Source organism: Solanum dulcamara, chromosome 1, assembly GCF_947179165.1.
Source record: "Solanum dulcamara chromosome 1, daSolDulc1.2, whole genome shotgun sequence".
NCBI classification, from domain to species: domain Eukaryota; kingdom Viridiplantae; phylum Streptophyta; class Magnoliopsida; order Solanales; family Solanaceae; genus Solanum; species Solanum dulcamara.
In genome coordinates, this window is record NC_077237.1 from 62622282 (window position 1) to 62645680 (window position 23399).

Below are 23399 nucleotides of genomic sequence, written 5' to 3' on the forward strand. Positions count from 1 at the left end.
GCCAACAAAACCCATGTTCATAGTCAAGTTTGAGAGAAAATTCCTATTTTTTATTCATTTTTAGAGTATTTGTATGTTATTGTACCTAACCAACATGATTAGACACTTTTAGGGCTCAACGAAGATAAATGGACCTTAAAAGGACATTATGATGAAAGTGAACCTTGAAGATGAAGTTGGGAAAGAAAGTGAAGAAAATATGTTGTACAAGAGAATCTCCACGTTGAGCACCTTGCTTCCAGGATTGATGCTCAATTTAGAATTTATTATGTGGCGAGACAGAAAGGTACGTGGACCTGGCTGATGATAGAAGAAAAATCACCGAGGAAGAAGAAATAAGAATTCCATAGTGCGAAACATGTCTGCATTGCAGACTTCAGTATAGTTAATATCCTTAATATTTTTCAAGGCTTTAAATAGCACACTTGTACTTTTTGTTATTCATTCAGTTTTTATTTTCAAATTTTGGAAGAAGAAGAGCGAAGGGAAAACTTCTCTAGGGTTACTTTTCTTTTTCTCTTTTATTTGAAACTAATATTTGTATGCTATTAATTATTTCTTTGATTGTATTCAAGATGATGAATGGCTAAATCCCCTTATTCTAGGGCTGTAGCCACAAGATGAGGGTTTAATATGATATTCTTTGGTTAAAAATGGGTTCTTTCATACAATTACTCCAATATTTTTATTTCTACTATTTGAATGCCTGATCACCATTAGAATAAATTCATTGACTACCTGGAATTCGAGAGACAGGAAGGAGATAGAACACTAAAAGATTGGGAACATGTTTGTTCTAGAATTGCCAAGGATAATTTGTGTATAGCATGTCCGTGACATATACATATACACCACGTTTGGTTACTAGACACAATGATAGGATTAATTCATCTTTCTTGGTTCATGATTATTGTAGCAGCCCCTTTGGAAGGATGCCACTTGCGAAATAAAAGGTAGTTTTTCTTTTTCTTTTTTTTTAATCACAAATAGTCACCACCATTGCGGGTCCATAAAACACACCAAACTCGAATCAGTGGTTATTAAAAAACTATTATCCTCCTTTGTGCAAAAGGATAAGATAACATATAAATGCAGTACAGGCATGACTTGAGTTAAAAGCACACTCTAAAATAGCAAAACTAGTTACCCTGTTCAAGTTACAAGCGTATAGTTTTGTTTTCACAAGCCACATGTATCATGTACAAGTCCCCCAAAATATTTACAAAAACTAAATGCATATGCAGATGTGATCTTCATAAGGGCTCTAAAAATACTACTCCAAATGGACATCTTCATACGTCATCCCACACATTACCAACGATAGAAAACAACTATCACTAAGCATAAAGCTTAGTGGTGTAAAAACTTTGGGCTTGGAGCCATTAAATTCTTCAACTCCCTGGTTCATGGCAGGTGGCTCAATAAGGTAAAAGTAATCCCAAGTAAACAAGTATATCAAAGTATCGAATACAAACCTTGAAGAGTTTCAAAATCAATATTAATATTAGAAGGCTCAAGTATCAAGAAACTTATAATTCAATTCGAAAGAGTTGCCAAATAGTCAATTTTACCCAATAGGTACGTCATGCCTTCACACTAAGCACAATCAATATCAAAATGGACTGAAGCCCCGAAATCAAGAAGGACCGAAGCCCATATCAAGAAGGGTCGTCACCCAATATCAAGAGAATCAAGAACCATATTGAAAGTGGCTTTTCACTCGTACTCGAGAATTTGCAAAACCCCATCGTCAAGACGAAATATAAATCCAAAATCAAGATGAGCAAGATCCGAATTGATAGACATGCCAATATCGATGACAAGTCACCATAACAAGAAGGACAAAGTCCTATCAAAAATGCAAAATGATCAAGCAATTCGTACAAATGGGCGGTTTAGCGAAAGTTTTGTAATACTTAAGATAATAGTCATACCAAAATACAAAACAAGGAGCAAGGAAACAACCCATCAAAATACTTTAAATTTTGGAAATTAAAATATTCCAAGTCAATTTTATACATGAACCTTGGCATTTTAGTATACAACAGGTTCTACCACAACTCGAGGAGCTCAATTTCTCTCTGCCATAGACCAACCAAAATCCAATTCGTCAAACAGTTCCTCTTAGCTTGTATAAGAAAATATATACCTTAAATACACAATCAAATATCTACTTAAGTTTAAGAGTCTCATCATATCAAAACTAAACATGAAATTAATAAAAATCAGCCTAAACTATTCAAATCGGAATTCTGGACAGCCTACTGTCCTGTATTGTTGCTCCATTTCGAAGGGGTAAATGGGGGAAGTAGGATTTATGTCCTCAAGGAAAGTTATATACATATGTCTTAGGGTCTCATAAAATTTCGAATAACCCCTACAACAATTTGTACAAAAAGATATGCCCAAAATACCAACAACTGTCCATGTAGAATTTCCAAAATAAAATCTGGGAAGCACCTCCCCTACACTTCATCACCCTTTTCCGAGTAGATAATAGCAAAACTAGGTTTCCGATCCTAAATTAAAGTTATATCCCTATGAAATATCTTTCCAAAACATCTTGAATCACTTGAAACAAAGCTTTACAGAAGAAGTTATACTAATATTACTAACGGCAGTCATATTCAAAAACGGGTTTGCTACCAAGAACAAGAACCTCCTTCGCTGCCCCAACTATAATTTTTATGTTGTTAAACACCGTTACTTAACCGAAGAATAGCTTAGATAATTAATTTATGGAACTAAATCAGAGGACTTACCTTGCTTCAAGCCAAATCTGTGGCTGCCTTTCTCTTTTCTCTAAGTTTCTCTCTTCTTTTCTCTCACTTTCTAATTGAAAAAGATGACTTATAAAGAATTAGTCATCACTTTACATGTATATATATGCTCCCTTGAGGTGTGAAACATGGCAGCCCCTAGGGGTGACACATGTCCAGCCCCTAGGGCATCACCTCTTCCATGCACCCAATCCAAAGCTGCCACATAGAAGTGTGGCATCACCTACTTGATCCAAGTAGGTGCATCACCTTCTTGGTCCAAGTAGGTGCATCACCTGCTTGGTCCAAGTAGGTACATCACCTGTTTGGTCCAAGTAGGTGCTACGCCTCTTTTTCCCTCTTCTGTGGGTTCGTAATATCGTCTCACTTTAAGAACCTATGTAATCTTTGCTACCTAAGCTCGACGTGTACTCAAGTAGCTTTGTTATGTAATAAATCTCAATCAATAGCTTACGTAGAACTTCATAGATAACGTAGATCACCTGGCAATCCTGTAGAAACCATAAAAAAAAATTAGGGTGTTACAATTATCCTCGCTCAATGATGTAGTGAGGTTATCAACAAAGGTAAGCAATTAGAGGTCGAGAGACCATGATTGTAAAATCAATCCTGTAAATCAGTAATTGAAAGACCTATTGGAAGCCAAAGTAAAGTATGTTAGGCCTGAAGTCTATAAGAGCTACAACCCTGGAGTTCATTTGTAAATTGATTAAACTTCATTAAAATCTTTGAATCATTTTTATAGTATTGTTAATATGATTGAATTAGATATAATTAAAATCAACTCTTTGGAACACCCACGAGTAATCTAGTTCATTAAGAAGTAAGTGAATGCCTAATTAAAGTCTTTTGGGCTCGATAATCGGCTCTGAAAAGAATCACTTTACTGCTTGTGAGACCGCATGCACTTGTGTGTGCTTTGTTAGCAATAAGTTTTTGGTGCCATTGCCAAGGATTTTAAATTTGGCAATTTTTTACTTTCAAAGTTTCTTAGTTATTTGTGTTAGTGTTAACAACTTGATCTTAATTATGATTTCCTCCATATATTTTCAAATAGCCACACTAGAAAGGACTCGAGAAATTGTAGAGCTTATAGCTGAGCTTGAGAGATTCTTACATCAACAAAGGAGGAGAGCAGTGCACAATATCTGGTACAACAAGTCAACCTAGAGAATAATCAAGAAGAGCTCGTAGAGGTCCCTACAAATATGGTGGAGTGAATTGTTAAGGATGTGGCAATCCCTCAAACTACAAATGTTACCAACAACATCCAAAAATGGCTTGCTAGAGGTAGATTCAAACTAAGGTCGAATATGGTGCAACTCTTACTGGATTGCCACATGAGGATCCACAATTTCACTTACAGAGTTTGTTGGAGATCAGTGATACCTATATACCAACCGGAGTGTTATCAAATTATGTACGACTAACCTTCTTTCCATTCTCTTTATTGGGGGAAGCAAGGAGGTGGCTAAAGACGGAGCCACCAAAATCAATCACTACTTGGGATGATTTAGCCCACAAATTTCTAATTAGATTCTTCCCATCAGGGAAGACAGCTAAGCTAAGGAGTGAAATCCTGAGTTTTAAACAGAAGACTGGAGAAAATTTTTACCAAGCCTAGGACAGGTTTAAATCTTTACATGTTATTTATCCTCACCATTATCAAGCTAATGAGATGTTGGTCCATAACTTTATTGAAGGGGTTGGAACCCAACACCAAAATTCTTCTTGATTTTGCTGTAGGTGGACAGGCTATAGAGAAGACTTATGATGAGCTCTTTGCATTGCTAACTCTGTATCTTAAGGAAATCCTGAGTGGAATGGGGGGAACTCTAGACCTATAGTCCAAAAATAGGCAGGTATGCTTGAAGTTGATATTGTGACAGCCTTAACAGCTCAGATTGCAATAATGAAAAACATGATGTTCACACACTTCAACAACTTGGCATTGGGCCAGTAACATGCTCCAGTAAATGTAGTACAGCAACATATAACATGGTATGATGTATGTGGTAGAAATTAGCATATGTCAGAATATTATGGAGCAAATCCGAAATCGGTCAATTTTATAGGTAATGCACAAAGGGGTGGAGGTCAAAACTATGGAAACACTTATAACCCAGTTGGAGGAAGCACCCAAATTTCTCTTGCGGTGGAAACCAACAAAATCAGCACCAAGGACAAGCTCAATATAGACCACAGGGAGGAGGACAACACTACAATCAACAAGGCTAGAATATCCAACAAACAAGAAGTTCTAGGAATATGAGTGTGGAAGACATGCTTAAGAAACTCTTGGCTGACCAAGCTAAGTTAGTCATTGATATTTGTCAACACCATATCACAACTCAAAATTTAGAGAAGCAAGTTGGACAGTTAGCTAGTGCTCAGAACTCTCGCTAGCAAGGTGGTTTACTAGGTAACACTGACTCAAACCCCAAGTAGGTAAATGTTGTGAATACCCAAAGCGAACGCCAATTAGCTGAGTTGGCTCTGGAAAGCATAGTTAGTGATGGTAAAGGTAAAAAGATGACTATTGAATCTGATGAGCCTAGTATACCTAGGGCAGATTAGGAACCAAAGGCAAAACCTTTTCCTCTATTCCCACAAAAGTTCAAAAAGAAGAAGGAGGAGAAGTGTTTTTTGAGAAGTTTATAGACATGTTAAAATAGGTACAAATTAACTTACCTTTAATTGAAAGGTATTCTAAAATATGCTAAGTACGTAAAAGACATAGTACCCAATAAGAGAAAGTTTGAAGAATATGAGATTGTAGCACTCACTAAAGAGTGTAGTTCAATAATTCTGAATAAGGTAAAGTTCCCAGCTAAGCAAAAAGATCCAGGGAGTTTCACAATATAAGTAACAATTGATATGTACAGCAATGTAAGAGGTATCTATAATTTGGGTGCAAGTATAAACTTGATGCCCCGATATATACTTGAGAAATTAGGCCTAGGAGAACCCAAATTGACTACCATTTTGTTGCAACTGGCTTAACATTCTATGGCAAGGCCAGATGGTATAATATAAGATGTGTTAGTCCAAGTGGGATCCTTTATTTTCCCGGTAGATTTTGTTGTTTTAGATTTTGAGCCTGACCTTGAGGTCCCTTTCATCTTGGGATGCCCATTCTTAGAAACAAGAGGAGAACTAATAGATGTAGATGCAGGTAGATTAAAAATGAGGACACATGATAAAGTTGAGGTATTTGATGTATATCAAGCATTGAAATTGCCCAAGGTTTATGAAGAGTTGTCAGCTATAATTGTCATTGATAAGGAAGTGGTAGCTCAGTGTGTATTGGTGAAAGACCCCTTAGAAAGAGTATTAGTGGGTCAATATATTGAAGGTGACATGGAATTAAAGAAGCTAGCAAGAGTGCTAAACATCCCAAATGTGAGTATGTGGAGGAAGACTATAGAACCAGCTCTTAATTTAGGGTTGACACCACTTCCAGCCCATCTCAGGTATGTTTTTCTTGTTTCCAATGATACTTTACCTATAATTCTTTGTTTGTATTTATCTGAATTGTAGGTCACAAAAGCTCTAAAGGTGTTAAAAAGGCTAAAAAAGGCAATCGAATGGCAGATGGCTGATCTAAATGGTATTAGCCCAGCTTTGTGCATACATAGAATCTTCATGGAAGAGGGTCATAAGGCAAATGCACAACCACAATAAAGACTAAATCCTGTCATGAAAGAGATAGTGAAAAAAAATATAATCAAGTGGCTAGAAGGAGGTATTATATACCCTATCTAAGATAGTAAATGGGTAATCCCAGTTCGGTGTATGCCAAAGAAATGGGGGATGACTGTGGTAACGAATGAAAAAAATATTTAATCCCCACTAGAACAGTCCTTGGATGGCGCATATGCATGGACTATAGAAAGTTGAATGAGGCCACAAGAAAAGGACACTACCCAGTACCATTCATTGATCAGATGTTAGCTAGGTTGGCGGGAAAAGAATTCTATTTTTTCCTTGATGGGTATTCAGGTTATAACTAGATCACCACTGCATTGGAGGACCAGGAAACAACTACTTTTACATGCCTTTATGGAACATATTCCTTCAAGCGTATGTCATTTTCTCTATACAATACTCCTACCACCTTCCAAAGATCTATGATGGCTATCTTCCATGATATGGTAGAAGATTTTGTAGAAATCTTTATCGATGACTTCTCAGTCTTTGGGAAGTATTTTGATCTTTGTTTGAAAAACTAAGACAAGGTTCTAGCAAGATATGAGAAAACAAATCTTATCCTGAAATGGGAAAATTTTCATTTATTGGTAAAGGAGGGGATTGTTTTTGGTCATAAAGTATCAAAAGAGTGGCTAGAGGTGGATAGAGGAATGATTATAGTCATCGAGAAGTTACAAACTCTAATTTTGATAAAGGGTGTTCACAGCTTCTTAGGGCATGCTGGTTTCTATCGGCAGTTTATAAAAGTTTTTTCAAAAATTATCAGGCCTATATGCAGCTTACTATATAAAGAGGTAAAATGTTTAATTGATGAAAACTGTTTGCAAGCATTCGAGCTCCAAAAGAAGAGCCTAACTGAATCCCCACTCTTGATCACACTTGACTGAGAGTTACCGTTTGAGCTCATGTGCGATGCTAGTGTAAGACCCCAAAAGTTAAAAAGTTTGAACGAAAGAGAATTCAAGAAATTTGGACAATTCTTGAGTCTACGAGTAGGTCTCAGACTCATGGGGATCCTTATGAGTCATAGAGATGACTCGTGGAAGTGAGGTCAGGGTTGGGAAATCAATTAAGTTTGGAAGGAAGTCTATGAGGTAGTGTACGACTAGTAGCAAGCCTTATGACTCGTAGAAGAGAGTCTCAGGGTCAGGGTCGAATTCCTGTAAAAGCAAAGCCTCAGTCTTGTCAAGATGACTCAACAGGTCCTGAAGACGAGTCATAGTCCTGAAGGTGAGTCGTAACTTTTCCTTGTAATGTAAAACTTCAGAGACTTAGGAAACTTTTAGGTTTCCAAACCTGTAGGATGATTAGAGTCTACAACCCATAATTCTGTTGATGATTCATGAAGAAGACTCATAGATGCGACTTCAAAGACCTCCAAATCTCATTGTTTCAGAGATCTATAAGATAAGTCATTCCTACGACTCGTCAACATGTCTACGACTAATAGAGTCAGCTTGGTAGATCCAAACTCTTGATTAAATGAAGGATATTTTCATCTTTTCCCAAGTTTGGTTCAATGAACCTAGACACTTTTATGGCCAAGTTCAAAGCTTATAATTACCCTACTCTTCAAATTCCCCTCATATTCTATTCATTCTTCTAAATTTCCCTAAGGCAAGACAACCAAAATCTCTCTCAAGCTTCTTCCACAAATTTAAGCTAGGGTTTTAAGATCATCAAGGTTCACCTTCAATTTCTGAGTTCAATTTACCAAGTTATATATGGATTGATCCATGGGTCCCTTTCACCCATGGAGTTTTAAGGTTTTCCTCAAAAATCTCTTAAAATTTCATTACTTTTAAACCCTAGTTTTGATGAATTATGTTGGGCTATTTCAATTTCATTTTAAATTATTATTAATGATCATTATAAGTATGATTTTACATTAATTGCATGATTTCAAGTTGAATTATGAATACCCATGCATGAAGCAATTTTCAATGATGATTTACATGAATTATGATTATTAAGTTCAATGATTTCAAAGTATTCTCATGGGTTTCACTCAAATTGACTATGTATATGAGTTTTACTCTAAATTCAAGTATAAATTGATCATGGATTACTATTATGTTCAATATATGAATTTCATGCAAGTTATGAAGAAAGGTGACTAAGGATCCTTAATTGGTGAACTAGGAACCTAATGAAATGAATTATACAAGTATGATTTGTAATGTTGAAAGGCTTTTACTCATATTGGAATTATGACATGAAAATATGCTACTCTATGATTTTTAAACCTATGCATAAATTTTATGATATATGTTAAGTATTCTTACTATTTTATGTATTCCGTGAGATTTGACTTAGCACTGAATCAATCTTGAGATGGGGGCTCAACCTATGGGGTCCTTATATAAAGTTTCTTGTCTCAAACTATGTGCCACCATAGGTTTTCCAATATGGCCTACCTAGTGGATCCACATATAGCACATGTTTATGACACCTGCCAAGTGGGGTAGAGTCTACCTTAAAAAGTAGGTTCCTCTTTCTTTCATTGATTGGGGAGACATCGGTATTCCATGTTATAGCTCGCATGGTCTTATTGTTAGTTATGGTTCTACCCAACATATGTATACTCTCTTATGTTCTTTCATGATGTCAACTATGTCTCTTAAATACTTTGATCATTATGGTTCTCATGACCTTACGTATCCTCTTTATCATGTACGCTAATTTATCATTGCATCCTCTAATTAATATTGCATGTAATGCCCACATACTTAGTACATTCACATATACTAATGCATATTATTGCCTACATTATCTCATAATGTAGGAGTTGAGGATCACATTCCTTCCACACATGGTAAGTTGATTTTCCGTCCAGCGAAGGTTTTTGGTGAGTCCTCATCTATCGAGGGAAAGTTATGAGTTGTTCCATTTTAAAATATTTGGTTACATTATTGTTGAAGTGAGCTAGGGGTATGTCTTAGCCCTACCCATCTTAACTAGTAAAGGCATTGTAGGATATATGATGTAGATTCTATGGAGTCGAGTTTACACTATATTTTATGATTCATGTTTTAGAGTCTTTCCTATGTTATTTACGCTTTAGTTTACCATATATATGCTTATGATATTTCAAGAGTCTTGGTTAGAACTCTTTGGAGTTTCGATCACTATGTTACGACTAGGCTCTAGATAAGGTTGTGACAAACTTGGTATCAGAGCACAAGGTTTAAGATGTCAGAGGGAGTACAACATGCTACATCAAGTAGAGTCTTATTCATGGATGTGAAGTGCGCCACATCTATGACTAGGAGGCTATAAGGCAATTTAGGAAATCCTCACTTCTTTCATGATCTATGTTATGCAATAAAATATACTTTAAAACTTCCTTTCCCTAATGATTGTCCTTTGGTGATTTTCAGAAATGCCTCCAAGAAGAACACATATGCAAAAAGGGGTCAATGCTAATGAGTACCAAGCTCCACTGATTCCTCAAGATAATGATCCCTACTCGACCAAGTGACAAATAAGAAGTTCCAGACTGCTATTACCATGTTAGTCCAAGTTTTGGCTAACCAAGGAGTTCTTCTTCCTCCTAATGCTCCTACTTCGGCTTTTAGTGTGAGGGACTTTGCAGATATGAACCCTCCTGAGTTCGGTTTGAAAGTTGATGAGGATCCCCAAGATTTCATTGAAGAGGTTTATAAATAGTGAGTATTATGTGGTGAATTTAGAAAAGAAAGTGGAGTTAACTCCCTACCACTTCAAGAGTGTTGCTTAAGTGTGGTATACTCAATGGAAGTTAGAGAAACTGGATAAAGGTCATATTGAGTGGGAAGCCTTCAAACTTGCTTTCCTTGATCGCTTCTTCCGTCTTGAGCTAAGGGAGGCAAATTGTTGGAGTTCATCAATCTTAGTCAAAGGAAACAAGGGTATGAGGGACTATTCCCTCAAGTTCACTAAGCTATCTAAGTATGCTCCTATATTGGTTGCCGATCTACGTGCCCAAATAATCCAATTCATATTAGAGGTGTCCGACTTAGTTGCAAAGGAATGTATTACCTCCATGCTTGTTAAGGTGATGGACATATCTATGCTTATGAGTTTTTCCAAATAAATTAAAGGATAAAATCTCAAGTAGATGAGGATGAGAGACTCTAAGAGGGTCCAGTTTGAAGGTGGGTTCTCAAATACTAGGACCGGTGGTGGTAGTGGCCGCTTTCAACAAGGACAAGGTTTGGGAAAGAAGTTTGTTAAAGACAGGGTGTCCTACCGTAAGGGTCAAGATGGTGGTGTGAGTGCTAGTAGCCCCACCATTCCAAAGTCTACTAAGTGTGGAAAGAATCATGGAGGAAGGCACTTGATGGGAACGAGTACTTGTTATGGATGTGGAAAGATATGCCATAAGCAATCTGAGTGCCCTCATGTTGCTAACGAAGGAAAGGAAGGTTGTCTTAGAGGACAAGTAGCTCAAGTAGTCCAAGTGCAACAAGGTGCCCAAGATCAACAAAAGGGTGGCCAATGAAATAACTGCTTCTATGCCCTTCCTGCTAGACAAGATGTTGAGGAGTCTCCCGATATGTTCATGGTATGTTATGGGTCTTTAACTTTGATGTCTATGCCTTTCTTGATCCTGGTGACAATTTATCATTTATTACTCCTTACTTTGCTATGAGATTTGATGTGTGCCCCGAAGTGCTGTTAGAACCTTTTTCAGTTTATACTCTCGTTGGTGATTCGGTTTTAGCCAAGAGAGTTTATAGAAATTATCCCATGTTGGTCTTGCATAAATTTATCCTTTGTGATCTTGTTGAATTAGATATGTCCGATTTTGACATTATTCTTGGTATGGATTGATTACATTCCTCTTATGCATCTATCGATTATGGAACCCTTAAGTCAAGTTTCAATTTCCTAATGAGCCTACTATTAAATAGAAGGGTAATGATTCAGTGGTTAAGGGTTGACCCATCTCATATCTTAAGACCCTGAAAATGATTTCCAAAGGGTGCATTTACCATATAGTGTGAGTTTGGGATATTATTTCTGAAACTCCTACTCTCGAGTTGGTCTATATAGTTAATGAGTTTCCCAATGTATTTCTTGATTACTTGCCCGGTGTTCCTCCCGAAAGAGAAATTGACTTTCACATAGATCTTCTTCCTGATACTCAATCTATTTCTATTCCTCTTTATAATATGGCTCCGATGGAACATAAAGAGGTTAAAGAGCAATTAAAAGACTTATTGGATAAGGGTTTTATAAGGCCAAGTATTTCACCATGCGGTGCTCTCGTGTTGTTTGTTAGGAAGAAATAAGGGTCACTCCAAATGTGTATACATTACCGGCAACTGAATAAGATCACCATAAATAACAAGTATGAATCGTATATTCAATCCATACTTGGATATGTTTGTGGTAGTGTTTATTGATAATATCTTGATTTACACTCAAAATGAGGAAGACCATTTGTGTCACTTGAGGATTGTGTTGCAAAATTTGAGGGAGAAGCAATTATTTTCCAAATTTAGTAAATGTGAATTTTGGTTGAAGTCTGTGGCATTCCTTGGTCACATTGCTTATGGTGATGGTATCATAGTCAATCCAAAGAAAATAGAGGCAGTAAAGAATTGGCCTAGACCATTGTCTCCTTCGAATATCAAAAGATCTTTGGGCTTGGCTAGAAGGTTTGTTGAAGGGTTTTCCTCTATTGCTTCGCCTTTGACTAAGTTTACCCCAAAAAAGTGAAATTTCAATGATCAGATTTATGTGAGAAAAGTTTTCAAATATTAAAGGATCGTCTTATGTCGCTCCTATTTTGACATTGCCGAAAGGTTCGGATGGGTTTGTTGTTTATTGTGATTCCTTACTTGCTAGTTTGGGTTGTGTTTTGGTGCAACATTGAAATTATAGCATATCCTTTTAGGAAACTTAAGGTGTATGAACAGAACTATCCAACCCATGATCTCGAACTTGCAGCAGTTGTGTTTCCTTTGAAAATTTGGGGCCATTATCTTTATGGGGTGCATGTTGATGTGTTTACCCACCACAAAATCTTGCAATATGTGTTTAACCAAAGGGACTTGAACCTTAGGCAAAGGAGGTGGCTTGAAATTCTAAAATACTATGATATGAGTGTATTGTACCATCCAGGTAAAGTGAATGTTGTAGTCCATGCTCTTAGTCGATTGTCCATAGATAGTATTGCTCATATTGAGAAAGGTAAGAAGGCGTTGGTTAAGAATGTTCTTAGATTGGCATATTTAGGTGTGCGTTTGGTCAATTCCAATGATGGAGGTGTTCTTGTGTATAATGGCTTAGAATCATCTCTTATGGCAAATTTTAAGGACAAATAAGACCATGATCCGATTTTTATTGATTGAAGAAGTCGTTCATCGAAAAAGACATTGAGGCTTTCTCCCAAGGGGGAGATCGGGTACTTTATTACCAAGGTCATTTTTGTGTGCCTAACGCGGATAGACTATAGGAATTGATATTGAATGAGGCCCATAGTTCTCAGTAGTCAATTCATCTAGGATCCACCAAGATATATCATGATTTAAGGGAAGTGTATTAGTGGAATGGCATGAAGAAGGACATAGTGAAGTTCGTGGATAATTTTCCAAATGGCCAACAAGTGAAAGTTGAGCATCAAAAATGAAGAGGTTTAGCTCAAGACATTAAAATTCTTACTTGAAAGTGGGAAGATATGAATATGGACTTTGTAACGGGTTTTCCTCGTACTAGAAGGAAATATGATTCTATTTGGGTTATTGTGGACCGAATGACTAAGTCAACATATTTTCTACCGATTAAGACTTCCTAGGATACCAAAGACTATGCTAAGTTATATATTCGTGAGTTGTTAAAGCTTCATGGTGTCCCTATGTCTATTATATCGGATTGAGGCACTCAATTCACTTCTCATTTTTGGAAGTCATTTCTAAAGGGTCTTGGTACGAGAGTCAATTTAAGTATCGCGTTTCATCCTCAAATGGATGGACAAGCCAAAAGAACGATCCAAACTTTGGAGAATATGTTGAAGGCGTGTGTGATTGATTTTAAAAGAATTTGGGATGAGCATTTGCCATTGATTGAGTTTGCCTACAATAATAGTTATCCCTCTAGCATCCAAATGGCTTCTTTTGAAGTCTTGTATGGAAGAAGATATAGATCTCCAGTGGGATGGTTTGAAGTGGGTTAGATGGAATTGATTGGTCCTGATTTGGTAGTAGATTCAATGGAGAAGGTAAGGCTTATAAGAGAAAGATTGAAGATGGCTCAAAGTCACCAAAAGTCATATCCAGACATAAGAAGGAGAGACCTATTTGATGTGGATGGTTGGGTGTATTTGAAGGTTTCACCTATGAAGGGTGTAAAATTTTAGTAAGAAAGAGAAATTGAGTCCTAGATATTTAGGAACATATAGGATATTTAAATATGTTGGTAAAGTGGCATATGAGTTAGATTTTCCATTTGAGCTGACTATGTTTCACCTGGTATTTCACATATGGATATTAAGGAAGTTTGTGGGTGATCCAAACACTATTGTACCATTGGAAAATGTGAACATTGAAGAGAACTTTACTTATGAGGAGGTTCCGGTGGAAATCTTAGATCAAAAAGTGAAAACATTAAGAAACAAAGAGGTTGTATCCGTCAAGTAGTTTTGGAGAAATCAACAAGTATAGAGTGCTACATGGGCAGCAGAAGCAGACATGATAAAATGTTATCCATATCTCTTTTCTTCCACTCAAGCCTAAGGCACTAAGTTATTCATCTTAAAATTGCTTAAACTTCTACATATCAGTTTCGTATGTCTTTCATATGCATGAATGTTCATGAAGAGTGTTTTAAAATCAAGATTTGTTAAGATTGAAAATTTCATGGTTTATGTTTTTCTACGTGTCATTTCATTCATGTTGGGTTTCAAGTCCTCGTTCCATGTCATTCCCTTTTAGTTGAATCTCATTCATTTATGAATGTTCCCTAGTGGGAGATATTGTAAGACCCCGAAAGTTGAAAAGTTCAAACAAAAGAGAATTTGGACACTACTTGAGTTTACGAGTAAGGACCCTTATGAGCCATAGAGATGACACATGGAAGTGAGGTCAGGGCTGGGAAATTTAGTTTGGAATTAAGTATATGAGTCAGTGTATGACTCATAGCAAGCCTTACAACTCATAGAAGATAGTCATAGGGTTAGGGTCGAATTCCTACAAAAGCAAAGACTTAGTACTTTTCGAACGACTCAATAAGATGAGTCGTACTCCTGAAAATAAGTTGTAACTTTGACTCATAATGCAAGATCAGAGACTCAGGAAATTTGCATGTTTCCAAACATCCAGGACGATTAGGGTCTACGACCCATAATTCTATTAATGAGTCGTGAAGATAACTCTAAGACCCAACTTTAGAGACCCCAAATCTTAGAGTTTCAGGGACCTACAGGATAAGTCATTGCTATGGCTCGTCAACAGGTCTACGACTGGTAGAGTAAGCTTCGTAGGTCCAAATCTAGATAAAATGAAAGGTATTTTCATCTTTTTCAATTTTTCAATTCAATGAACCTAGACACTTTTATGGACAAGTTAAAAGCTTATAATTACCCTACTCTTCAAATTCCCCTCCTATTCTATTCATTCTTCTAAATCTCCCCAAGGAAAGACTACTAAATCTTTCTCAAGCCTCTTCCACAAATTAAACCTAGGATTTAAAGTTTATCATGTTCCTCTTTAATTTGTGAGTTAGATTTATGAAGGTATATGGGGATTGATCCATGAGTTCCTTTCATATAAGACCCCAAAATTTGGAAAGTCCAAAAATGAGGATCAAAAGATGAAATTACTGAAACCTGCAATTTTTAGCACCTGGTAATGATCACAAAAGGCCATCATGGGTCATGGTATGCATCACACCCCATGGTGATCCACCTTCTGAAAATTAAGTCCTTCAGGGAAGGGACCACGTTAAGGGACCATAGACCATAATGAGAACCACGGACCGTAGTGCCCCTGTGGTGACCCCTCCCCTAATGCCCTTGGGAAACTTCCCAAGGAAGGGACCATGATTGACCATCACGGGCCATGTAGCTGTTCACGGACTGTGGTTGGTTACGTGGTGGTCTATTTTTGAGACCACTCTGTAGAACCTACAACACAACCATGGTCCATGGATCGTGATGCCCTCCACGGACTATGTAGGTCTCCGTGGAGAAGTTCCTGAAACTCTTCTCTACAACTCCCAAGATTCAAGATTTTAGTCAATCACCATGGACACCACCACGGGCTATGGTGATGATCACGGACCATGATGGGTCCTCTGTGGTGAGTCCAGTTCTAAATAACTAATGGGCAATTCAGTCATTTTTCTATTCTTTCATTAATGTATGTGGACGTTTTTGAGACTAGATTCATTACGAAATTGTCCTAAATACTTCTAAACCTATTCTTTTTCCTTATTAATTCCTGAACAACTTTACGACTTCTCTCTCAAGGTTCATTCAAGAGCTTATCTTCTTCATCAAGTTTGGCTATGGTTTCTTCAAGAACAAGTCTCCTTTTTCAATTCCAAGTTCAAATTTAATCAAGGTAAGTAGGGATTTATCCATGGTTTCTTTTCACCCATGGAGTCCTAAGGTTTTTACTCAAAATCTCATGAATTTTAATTAGGTTTTTAATCCTAATTGGATGAATTGCATTGGGTTGTTTCAATTATATTTTTAATCATTATAAATGATGATTATAGGTATGTTTCTATATGAATTACATGATTTTAAGTTGAATTATGAATGCCCACGCATGCTATTTTCAATGATGATATTATGAAGTATGATTTTGAATTCAATGATTTCAAAGTATTATCATGGTTTTTATTCAAATTGACTATGTATTTGAGTTTTACTCTAAATTCAAGTATGAATTATGATTATGGATTTTAATTATGGTCAAATTATGAATTTCATGGAAGTTATGGAAAAGATGACTTAGGACCCTCTGTTGGTGACCAAGGAACCTTATATAATGGATTATGCAATTATGATTTATATTTGTCATGACCCAACCCCGTAGGCCGCGAATGGGGTCTGACCTGAACCCTCTGTATACATATCTATCAGTTATAGTCACATCAAATTATAAACATGCAATGCATATAAATCAAGTGTAGTCAAACCGAACTACAACAACATGATACGTACATGAGAACCCCCATAGGTCATAACATACTGTATATATGTAGCCTCTTTCATTTGTATAACCTCATGAAAGGGAATGCAAGCCGATCAAGGTGCCATAACATAACAACACATACAATATATCATATACACCCAGCTGAACCAAACTGACATATACAACCCACATATACAAGTCTGCAGACCTCTAAAATATTAACGACAACATATGGTGGGACAGGTTCCCCTCCATACCCCTGAATAGATAAAACAATTTTATACATCAGTGGTCAGTATCATAAACAAAGCTCGAATATAATAGAGCCTCTTCCAGTTGAGCTGCGTGGAATCCTAAGCTAACGGACTCCCAAAACCTATATCTATACCTACAGGCATGAAACGCAGCCCATCAAGAAAAGGGGACCAGTACGACATATGTACTGGGTATGTAAAACATAACATAATACAACTGGAGGTATATCCAAAATAAAGAAGTAAGGGAACAAATTATCAACTTAAAAGCCTGTACCTGTACTCTGTGAATTACAAAAGCATGCATGCTCATATCATACCATATAGCCAGTCCTTCCAGGGGTCCGGTGAATCATATTTGTAAAACCATCATGGCCCCAGTGCCATCACCACCTTATTACAACACATCATCATATATATACATATGTACCCAGCCCTCTAGTGAGGGAATGGTGAAAATATAGTAAATTGTGCACGATTACTATTCCCAGCCCAGGCGCAAAGAAAGAAGTTTTATAGTATATACGAGTAGAGTAGTGAGAAACAAAACACAGTTTAAATCATTAACGGAGACTCAATAAAGTCATCAAGTGAATCATCCCTAGAGATTAGGGCAGAAGGTATCTGACATATACCCTCTAAATGTCACTAAGGACTACGTAAAAGGGAGTTTTGGAAATCTTAGACATATATCAGTATGAAATATCTTATAGCAGTCCGAGCATTGGTTATCTCAGAGCTTTTCTTTTTTTTACAAAAAAGAGCTTTGTTGAATCAATTGTTATACAGTCGTATAGAAGACTCGAGGAGTAGGAGTTTAACTACTTTAAAAGTATTAACATCCAGAAGTAATCAAGTTTATTGAATTCATCTTCATAACCTAAGAGTGAAGTTTACCCGAAGCTCTCATCATCCATAGCCTACATCTAAGACATGCCAAAAAGGAAGAGAAAAGATAGGCTTTACATACCTATGTCAAAAACATGCCAAGAGAGAGCTTCACATACCTTTTTATGAGTTAGTCTTTATCCCGTTCGTCTCATCATCCTTTAAACCTAAGTAACATAAAATCAATTCGATTATTAACAACCCTTTGCTTTACAGCACCTTAGGCTACACATAAGTATTCATAGAACTCAACCCTTCGGTTGCTTTTTTGACTAGTTCTTTAACTAGTTAAAGAGTTGACGAAAATCGGGCAGCACCTCCCCTATAATGTGCCCTATCCGAATTTCTAATTCCACTCCTAATACCTAAATCCAACCAAAAAAAACCTGCAACATATGTTTAAGCAGTTCACATCAACAATATACAACATAAACTCCAACCGACTAGTTCGGAGCTACGATAACAAAATAGGGTGTCTAGCCTTTATTTTGTAGAACCTTTAATTATACAAAATGAGGGGTCATGTGGATTCAACGATAAGAACCCCTACCCATTTTATAACACATTTATTCCCTTCAACAACACACCACAACCCTGCAGCAACACCTCACAAGAACAACACTTTATTTCGACGACAATTCAACTATAACGACTCCAACTTAGTTTATTTTGAACGTCAAGCGTAAATATGATTTTTTCACATTTACAGCCACTTAAACAACATATAATACACTTATTAACAATAACATAAAATCTAAATTGAAATAAAAGGTTTCACCTTACCCGAAATTGGCAAAACTCGCCCAAAACTAACTTCGGAAATGCTTCTAACGCAATTTAATCATCGTGGCTGCTTGCTATCCATTTCGTGTTGATTCAAACCATAAATTTACATAATTAACACCTTCATAACATTTCCAAACCCTTAAAAATGTGGGAGAAGAGAATCAAGCCATACCTTGTCCAAAACTTGCAAAAACTAGCTTCGGAAGTTCCCTAACACGCTGAAAAGTAGTGGGCTATTTATGTCCCTTTTTCGCTGCCCCAAAAATGGAATTTTTGTTATTAAACATATTCATATCCCCTTAGTATACCTTAAATAATTAATTCACGGAACGAAATTGGGACTTACCTTATTTTTCCTCCTAGGCCGCCACTCTTTTCTCTCCAAACTAGGGTTTTGCTTTTCTTTTTTTTGAGTGCTGAAGTTTAAGGAACATAACAGCCTCTTAGTCATTAATATACCTATATATGCACCTTTTTAGAAGGTTCCACGTGGTGGCCCCTCAGGAGTGACATGTGGCAGCCCCCTAGGATGCCACCTAAGCTCATGCGGCCTATCACACACTGCCACATGGCAGTGGGGCCCATCCTCTAAGAAGGTAGGTGGGTCACCTGCTTGCTTTTCATCTGCTTGCTTTTTATCTACTTGCTTTGCTTTCGTAAGTTCGAAAACTAGTTTTTCTCCCTCTCGTAAGTTCGTCATCTCGTCTCATTTTAAGAGACTATGTAATCCATGCTACGTAAGATTGGTATGTCCTTATGTAGGTCAAGTGTATAAGACTTCTAAATTAGTATCTTACGTAGGTAAATTGAGTCCTACGAATCATTGCTTGGCCTCCAATTTCTTTCGGATTCTTATGATTCTATCTCCAACCTTCTCTACTATGGGGTATCACATTCTCCCTTCCTTAGAGTCGTTTGATTGTGTCAAAGCTTATCCGACTCACATGATACTGCCTAAGGAACTTAAGAGACATTCTGGGTTTAAAAGTGTGGGGTGTAACATCCTTCCCCCCTTTAGAACATTCGTCCCCGAATGTTAAATAAAACTTGCCTTAAGACTTTATACTATTTGTAGGGAGATTCTTTGCTATTTGCATAACACATATTTCCATCCAAGTACTTAATATACGAGTTTCAAGAGTTTGGGTTACCTGTAGATATCAGGAATGGGTACGAATACTTATGTTTTTTGTCCTCTTAAAATTCTCAGGTCATCCCCTTTTCTGGTTTTGGTTTTTCCACAGTATCTTGACGGAAAGCACATCTTTAGTCTACAATCTTCCAGTTTGCCAATCTAAGATAGCGATAGGTTGTTCCTTGTAGGATTCCATTTCCTGGACATCATTTATGGAACATACCCTGGGTGGCTCGTCAGTATCCTTGCGAAGCATCCCTATCTGATGGACTAGGCGTATAGTTTCAAAATAAGGTGGTAAGCTCAACTTACCAGCGACTTTGCCCACCTTACAAGCAACTTGATACATTCCAATATATATTGGGCTAAGTTTTCTTTTTTCGCCGAATCTTATTACTCTTTTCCTGGGTGACCTTGTTACAAACACCTAATCATTAATTTTGAATTCTGATTGTCGGTGTCGATTATTTGTATATCATTTTTTCGACTCTGGGCTACTAATCCTTAGCTTGATGAATCATGTCGGGGCCTTTTAACTTAGTCTCTCTAACATCGCCCCATCCAATAGGGGATTTACACATCTAGCTCTACCAGTCTTGTATGAGGCCATTGGGATGCTAGAGTAGTAGTTATTATGGTGGGTAACTTGATAAGTGATGGACAATCATCCCATCTATCTTTGAAGTTAACAACACCATCTCATGACATATCTTCTAGCATTTAAGTGGTACATTTTAGCTTGTTCATTAGTTTTGAGGGTAAAGTAGTGTACGAAGACTTATCTGTCTTCCTAGTTTCTTCGCAAATTGATCCTCAATAGTTAACTGTAACTTGGGCTATTTCGTCTGGGATAATAGCTACGGGGACTCCGTAAGGTCCTAACACTCTTTTACCCTATAATTTTACACCTTCTCGGCTAAGTAGGTAGACTTTGATTGAAGGAGCATAAGGTAATATTGTTAATCCCTAGGTAACATTCCCTTCAAAGTCATCTGTCGACGGAGTGCGAAGTGAGTCTTGTAGCCCTAGTCATATTATGGAATTTTCGACCTCGGGTATTACTTCCTGTCTTCCATAAATTACATCAACTGGTACCCTTAGCTTTTGGGTTTAGCTTTTTGCCCTCAGAGTTGGCTGCCAAGTGGTGTCGAAATTTCCTTGCCCACTGGCCCATATAGCCATTCTGTGGTTTGTCTCTCATTAACTGGTACTATGTTGAAGAACTGTGGCATTCAAGTTCATCGTTAGTTAGCAATTAGCTAATCCTTCTTGTCTTGCTTAAGTCCATTTTACAATACCCTCAACGTAATGTGTAGTACTCTAGGAACATAATCTCATGTTGTTTCTCCGCCACTAGTTCAGATTCTTCCATCTCGTGCGACCACACCCGCACTATCGCACTAAATTCCATGAGAATTTAGAAGTTAAGCGTGCTTGGGCGAGAGTAATACTGGGATGGGTGACCTTCGTGGGAAGTCCTCATGTCGCATTTCATTGTAATCCTTGCCATAATGTGCGGGGTACTCAACTTAGCCCAAGATTTATCTTAGCGTCGTCTCACCGGTCTTTATGTGTTGCCTTTCCCTTTCCTCTGTTAACTTGCAACCGATATAGGGGTAGATCTTTAGTTCCACTATGACCATGTCCTTTTTTCGTCATTTTGGTTTAACTCCTCCTATTGTATTCACCCCTTTTTGTACACACCCATTCATTAGAGTTGGCTACCGAGTAGCGCTAAAGTTCATTCATATAGTTACCTTTAGAGCTACTTTGATTTCTGTCTATACTTAGCTGGCATAGTTTTAAAGGAATTTGACATATACGCTTGCCAATCCTATAGTAACCAGTTAGTCATGTCCGTCTTATTTAAACTATTTCACAATTTGTCCTTACCCCTACTTGTAACCTTCTTGACACATTCTCGTGTCATTCTTTACCTTTACGAGAATATGAAAGAGTGCAAGAAATACATTGTCGCACCTCTTTCTATTTCCATATTTACTCCTTGCTCATCTTATCTCCTATCATAGGAGTTTTGCTATTTCTTTTCCTTGGTTATTTATCTATCGTAATATCGTTTGCGACCAACTCTATAGCCAATATGTGGCTTTTGATCTAGCATGCTGTCATTATCCTTCGTAGTGTCTCTTGAGTTATTCGATATCCTTTCATTGGTATATTATTTTGCTTTTATACGTACCCACCTTCTAGTGTTATATCATTCAGGGTCTCGTCAAAACTTCTTAACATTGTCTTACATACCATTCTTACTTCTATCCAATTACTAGTGGCTTCCAAACCTTTCTAACATGGTTCAGCAAGGGATCTTATTACTGTTTAAACATCCTTCTCAAGCATGTTGCCCCATCAATTGCCTCCATCTTACCCTTGCAGTTCTCTCACTTTCTTCCCCTCTTTAGAGGGTACTTATACTTTTACCTGCTTATACCTTGCTCTATCTCTCTAGGTCCAATCTCAAATTCACCTGGTTTCCTTCCCAATCTACTTAGTACTGCATTATATCCCCATTTTTCCATACATTTTATAACCTGATTATCCATGTACGGAACCTTGGCTAAATCACAAAGCGACTGGAACCTTTCCATACATAGTGCGACATCTCCTCTATTAATTTGTACTTAAGTAATGGGACCCCTGGAACAACTCGCCTAAGGCCATATTCTACTTATCCTTATAAAAGTTAATATACACTTGTAGCCAGTCTAAATTTTCTTTTAACTAGGCAACATTTGTATTCCGACATTCATTGTCCAAGGTTCTCTTGGAGTAGTAGCTTTCCCAACCTATACCCTTTATTCTTTTGGGGCGAATGGAAGTTGCACCATTTATTCCTTAAGTTTGCCATGTTTTTCCTTTAAGGGTTCCATTAATTTCGGGGCAACGTTGTGTACACGCATCATTCCTTTATACATTATGCCCCTTGCCCTTACTATGTACCTAATATAGGCTTTTAACTTAGTCCACCTACCGAGTGCGCCTTACCAGCGGTCTTACTTTATCCCTGTATTGTTGTATCACACCTTTCAATTCATACTTGCCTATCCCCTTTTTAGTTCATACTCACATTCAATTCCTAACATCTCTTTGAGGTGCTTCTGTCCGAAGCTCTTTCCCCATTTAATCGGTGGAGAACTATAAACTGTTATCGTAAACCATTTTCCAACCATTGTTGGAAGAAACTAGAATCTCCTAATCATCACAGTACTTTTTTTAATACTTGACCAACCTGGTTTCCTCCTGAGTTTATCCTCAAGTTATGAACAACTTATCTAATTTACAATTAGGAGTTGGCGGCTTGGTACTTTCAAAATGAGTGAAGCTCAATTACTGGACATATTACCTTTCAACCTAAGCTTCTCATTTTTTCAGCACAATTACGGCCGGAGATACTGTGGCCTGAACTGTACTGCTCAGACAGACTTTTGTTTCTCCATAATAAACTTCCCCAAGTAAAAAGGGTATCCCTTATTGACGACATGAAGAGTACCTCTTACAGCTTTAATTTGGCATAATATGGGTACTCGGTATCAATTTCCAAGACATGTTATAAAGCTATGTTTTATTCCCTTTTCCTTGTTTTGGGATAATTTTGGTAGAGTTTCCTCTATATTTCTTACTTATCCCAAACCTGCACGCAGAAAATACCAACAATGCCTCACAGGGACAACACATATATATTCGTATCATATCACAACCG

General features: G+C 37.2%; 1 non-coding gene and 1 pseudogene across 1 annotated transcript; one reads left to right on the top strand and one right to left on the bottom strand.

The window, feature by feature from the left end:
- Positions 1-4341: 4341 nt before the first annotated feature.
- On the bottom strand, positions 4342-4448 carry LOC129903958 (small nucleolar RNA R71). The gene has a single exon (XR_008770332.1). It is a non-coding gene; the product is annotated as a small nucleolar RNA R71 (small nucleolar RNA).
- Positions 4449-21054: 16606 nt separating this feature from the next.
- LOC129904905 (5S ribosomal RNA) lies at positions 21055-21174 on the top strand (annotated as a pseudogene).
- The last annotated feature ends 2225 nt before the right edge of the window (positions 21175-23399 follow it).